This window comes from Lissotriton vulgaris, chromosome 12 (genome assembly GCF_964263255.1).
Source record: "Lissotriton vulgaris chromosome 12, aLisVul1.2, whole genome shotgun sequence".
Lineage (NCBI taxonomy): Eukaryota > Metazoa > Chordata > Amphibia > Caudata > Salamandridae > Lissotriton > Lissotriton vulgaris.
The window spans coordinates 615,083,980-615,089,979 of record NC_141700.1 but is presented as its reverse complement, the minus strand read 5'-3'; positions in this window follow the sequence as shown (position 1 = coordinate 615,089,979).

The window sequence follows — 6,000 nt, the reverse complement described above, 5'->3', positions numbered from 1 at the left end:
AGGACCTGTCAGCTAGGAGAGGTGGCTGTGAGGGAACGGGCATCTGGCAGACTGAGGGGGGTTGGGAGAAAGGGAAGTTGAAGAGAGGAAGTGGTTCTGCTGGGCCCGAGGGAGGGAAGTGGAAGGGGTTACTGGGCAGGGAAGGGGAGTAGTGCAGCATTACTGGCGGAATAGGAGGGAGGAGAGAGATGCAGTGGGATTGAGGAGAAGACGGGGTGAATAACGAGGGGAGGAGGGGGTAGGGAGGAGGGATGGAAGGGATGAGGGGAGCATAAGGAAAGTACACTGGGGGAGAGGGACGGAGGAGAGGTGGGCTAAAAAGGGGGGTGATGGGAAGGAAAATGGGGGAGGAGAAGAGATTGGAGAAACGGGATGGTGCAGATGGGACGAGGAGCGTATTGGCTTGTGGTAAGGTTGAAGTGATGTGTGAAGGGATATACTGTGAGGGGGAGGAATAGGAGGGGAGGTCACAAGGGAGGGGGAGGGAAGGGGGCCGACCTGTGCTTCTCGAGGGAGCAGCCAATTGGAGTGAGGTGGGGTCTGCGGAGGAGAAAGGGAGTAATGGGTGGAGCTGGAAGGAGAGTCATGGGGAAATGAAATAATTTTTTAGCCTCCCAAAACACCGCTCCCAAAACTCCCAGTACACCCTGAGTAAGCAAAAGCTCAGTTACTGAAGCATTTACACTCCCATAATTCCCAATGTTACATTAGCCAGAATGGGATCTTTCAGTGCAGAGGCAGGTGTGGGTCAGGTTTCCAAGGAATCTGGCTAGATCTCTGCAAACTCCTTAAAGGCCTGGCAAACCCCTGTCTCTCATTCTACGATGTGCCACACCAAGGCATTGTGGCTTCATCTTGCGAACACTACGGGTAAGACATTTGGTGCATACGTCCAGTGGTCTAACAGTCAGGTGCCCTTTTGTACATCGGCCTGTTTGAGGATAGCAGTATTTCCTGTCAAGCATGTGTGTGAATGTTGTCCTTCTTGTGCTACACTTGCAGACCTACCACCATACCAAGAAGGATGCCAAGGCCACCATACTCAAAATTTGGTGAAGGATCATCCTCTAGATTTGGCAGTGTTGTAGCGACTTACCAGCAGTATGTATAAAATGTATAAACTGATCAGATCTATATTTCTCCTTGCAAAATAAATAAATATCAAGATATATATATATATATATATATATATATATATATATATATATATATATATATATATATATATATATATATGTGTGTGTGTGTGTGTGTATATATATATATATATATATATATATATGAACCACGTGACTCCTCTGGATCTCTCGGTGTTTCCAGCGCCTGCTCAGCACACCAGCAAACAGAAGGGAGACGGACCACGTAACATCAGCATATCGTTTTTATTTCGGTACACAGAAAGCAGCTACGCGTTTCTGGCAAGGTATGCCCTCGGTGTTTCCAGCGCCTGCTCAGCACACCAGCAAACAGAAGGGAGACGGACCACGTAACATCAGCATATCGTTTTTATTTCGGTACACAGAAAGCAGCTACGCGTTTCTGGCAAGGTATGCCCTTGTTCACGCTCTCTCTGTATACATATTACAGAGAGAGAGAAAACTGCAGCACTACTTGTTTACATATTGTAATGTTATGCACATAGGAGCCTATGCTAACTTGTCCCCCTGCATAGCATCATCTCTTGTATCCTAGATTTCACACACTATGTTCAGAACTCTGTTACTTTCCAGCTACTTTTGTGCAACACATATAACAATACATATACATGCATTTGATGGATACTTCCAACAGCAGATTCCTCACCTTAGAATACTTCCCAGGTGCCAGACTGGGTTTGGAAACTTTTCTTTATCTGTACTCCCATGCACTGCTATTTGGCTCTGTGCAGTCTCTGTTGGATCCACACTGCCCCGGAATTGACGGAGCAGAACTGCAAAAAAAACTCTACTCATGCACTGTCATCAGTTCCTTTCTTTCCCTCACCTTCCCATGCGGATATGGAGCTCTGCTCCAAATCTTGCTGGCTTTTTGATGACTCCTAAAATGAATTCTAGTGTGCTCGATAATGATTCCCCCAAGCTAAAAGACTGGTTTCTTTCTATGTGGCAGCTTCAGAAAAAAAGATTTTGGTCATAGACCCGCCTGGCGTATCTGGTGTCTGGTCTCGGTCCACGACGCAAAGTTGTGTGATAAATGTGCCCTTATACACTCGAAGGCGATCAGGGACTGGGAGATGAAGCTGTATATCACAGAATACAAGAAATTGCAGCCTATGTGCAAGTTGTGCTGCAAGGAATTAACTCGGTCCTGTTCTCGGGGCCGCTTCTGAAAGCAGTTGTCGTATCTCCAAAATAACGGCAGACAGTTCTAGGTGTGTTTATGGAGGAGCTTTATTCATTACCTCCTTCAGTGTCCCTGCCCCTACTCTAACTGTCCCTTTCCTGTGTCCACTCCTCCCCTTCCTCTGGCCCCCTAGCTCCCCCCACACCCAGCTACTAGAATGCATCCCAACATTACATCTCCCCCCTTATTAAAGAAATGAACTTAGCGTCCAACATATTTAGAGTTCCTAGATCAGCCATACGAGTCCGCGGGCTGTTCGCTTGAGCTATGGAGACGCATCTCAGCTTGCGTTGTGTGGCCTTCTGCCTCCTCGACGAGAGCATCCTTTATTACAAGAGTGCATCTTTGCACTTGCACGAATTCTCGTGTGATGTGCATATGTTCAGATTCATGGTGGTCTTCACTCAACTTCTGAGTGATCCACTCACCTTCAGTGTCTGAGGTGTCTATGGAGAGCTCAGTTTGATATCGGCAGTCTGTCCTCCTTTGTGACTCTTGTTCAAGTGACGCTCTACCTCTTTTCTGAGGAGATGTTGTTCTGGTTCTCTTTCGAGCGCCTGCATGTATTTTTACTTCCTTTTGCCTTGTCCGGTCGAGAACAACACTGTTTTCCTGTTCCGAGTCCTGGATACCAGCCGGTAGGGTAAGAACTGCGGAGATCATCTTGGTATGGCTTGGAGACTGATTCGCTGTCTCTGGTTGTCTCACCCACTCCCGCTCGCGCCTGGAACAGGTGAACCCTGGGACCGGCTGGGTATTTGTGTGTTTCGTTCTCATCCGATGATGACCTGTCTCTATTGACACGTCTGGCTTCCCTTGCAGATCGACTGGTTGGTCAGTTTTTATCTGGGTGCTAATGGCCACAATATCTGTTTTCCTTTTATAGGACCTTCGAGTCAACCTCGCTGCCCCTATCCGGGGTGACGGTGTAGTATTTGTGTCTTGATGCACCTGTGATTGATATGACAGGTTGTCTGGTGGGGCGATCGAGTGTGCATTGACATTGGTGTGAGACGTGTCGCTCTTGACGGGAAGAATGTCCCTTGGTTCTCTGATGTGTTCGGGTGATTGGCGCCGTGGCCATTGTCGGGACCACGAAGGATCGGACCGACATGCTTTCTGAATCAGAGGAGTTCTCTGTCAATTCCCTCTGAGAACGATCCTTTGAGAATGTCTTAACGGGTGGACTTCGGAACTGGGTAGTCCGTGACGAGTTGCTTTGCACGCCAGAGCTGTCTTTGAGGTGTTTCTCCGGGTATCTTTCTCGAGGCGTCTTCGTTGTCAATTCACTGGAGAGGTTGTTCGATAACCACGTACTCATGTCTTGAGTTTGATCCCAAGGTATTTCATTTCTGTCTCTCTCGCATGATGATAATGACCTCCTCTCCGTTTCTTCATTATTTTGAGTTTGCGCGCGTTTGTCTTCCCCCTTTCGTGGTCTGGATGAATCAGTTCATCTTATGCGGTTCACTTCCTCTTCATACTTGTTTGGTGTACTGACAACTGTGTTACCGGTGTGGTGTGTTTTCCTGTTTGACGTCTCCTCGGACTCGTCTCTCGAACAGTGAGATTCTTGTGTGTGGTCGTGTACCGATTTCCAGTGTTGCCTTGATTGGTTCAGTCTTCTATGTTTTGCCTTTCTTGCGCGTTTGTTAGACAGACTGTCATTTGGTCCATTGGTGCGATCTGAACCACTTGACACTTCCTGTGCTTCAGAACCATTTGCACCATCTGTTGACTGACTCCTTGAGATTGAATAACTCCTTAAGGTTATATCAGTGTCACTATCGCAATCCGAACTCATCCTGGTCTTTCAGGTTGGTGACTCGAAGTATTTCATGACGCTTTGTCTCTTCTTTTGTCTTGGCTCTGATCTGCCTTCACCTTCCCTTTTTTTGGTTTTGTTTGATATGTCCCTTACTTCGACCCGCACTCCAACCTCGGCCCCTCTGATGATTCTCCTTAGCGACCACTGCCTCTGAAGGATCTTGCGCTTCGTGTCTGCATTTGAACAGCCTTCGATTATCCGAAGCCGAATGGCTTCTTCATTTGTAAAGGTATTGAAGTAGCAGCCGGGTACCAGGCTTTGCAATCGGGCGATTAATTTTGGCAATGGTTCTCCTGGTTCCTGCCGTGCTGTGGTGAAGGCAATGCGAGCATGATCCGCGTCTACCGGTGCATGGAAATGGGTACGTAGCTTCTTTTGGAGTCTCTCATAGGTCTCTGTGTCCTTTTCATGGAATGTTCTGACTAAACGTCGGCCCTCATGACCTACCAGCTGGAAGAGTAGTGTCAGACATTTTCTATTTCTTCGTTCACCGATTGCGTCGAGGAAATCGTCCAATGATTCCAGCCACCGGTTCCATCTGGGGCCCAAACTCTGACTGTCAGTCTGTGTCACTGGGGGCTGTACTTCAATGCAGGGATTGGACCAACGGGTTGCTGTACCCACCGCCATGAGGGAGGAAAGTTTTCGTCTGCTACCGTCGCCGGATTGTTCACTTTGCTTCCCGTCTTATTTGCTGACCAACTTCTGCCGAGATCCTTCGGCTGGTTGTTTCCTCTGAGGTTGGTAAGTTTCGCAACTATCTCGATAGGCGCCAGTTAATGAAACTTGGACATCTTGAGGTCCGAATGGCCACCACTCAGCTACACTATGCGTGACTCATGGCTCGCTTTCTTTAGAGTTGCATGGTAGCTGCAGGTGGTTGGTGACTCTTCTACAATGGTGTCTGGTACATTTGGCATCCCGTTCACTCATGTGTCTTTCCTGGATTAGTGTAGGTTATCCAATCACTTCGTTGATGAGAGAGGGCTTCCTTGACATTCCTCCACTCGTGCTTCTGGATCATTTCTTTTCTTTTCTTCTTTTTAATTGTTTGTCTTCACATGGTGCTGAATGTGTACTTTGGTGCTTGTCTTTGCTCGTGCTTGTTACATTCGCTGACTTCGGAGCTTGTGGTCGTCCGTGCTTGTTTATACGCAGTGCAGTCTTCGCTTATTTCCGACATTGGCTTGTGCTTGACGCGCTGCGAATCGTGTATGTGCCAGTGCTCGTTGCTAACAGTTACTTCTGTTCATTCCTTTTCGTGTCACCTGTATTAATGCGTGTTTGTGTTCACCGTTTACTTTGCTTGTCTCTGGCGTTTGCTGATGCTTATTTCATCTGGCTGATGCGTACTCTTTTATTACTTTTTTTTTTTGTAAAATTGGATCTTTTATTACTTTTGCCACAGCTTGTTCGCTTGCGTGTATCAATGTTTGCTCCTTCACGTTTGCCAATATCTGTTCATTTAGATTTGCCAGTGCTTGTTCCTCTAACTTGCCAAGGCTGGTCCCTTATTGTTCACTCGCAGGTATCAATGCTCGTTTAATTTCTGTTACCAATGTTTGTTTTATTTCCCGTACTAATGCTTGTTTCATTAGTGTTTCCAGCGTCTGCTTGTGCTTGTCTTCATATTGCACTTCTTGCATTTACTCGTGCTTATTTACTTGTTTAGCTTCTTGCATTGGCTTGTGCTTGTTTTCTCTTTATACTTGCTCGTGATTATTTATTGTGAACCCTTGCACTTGCTTGTGGCACTGTTGTGGCTTTACTATTGCCTTTATCTATCTTTTGCATTTGCCAATGCTTGTTGGATTGCTGCAACTTTGTAC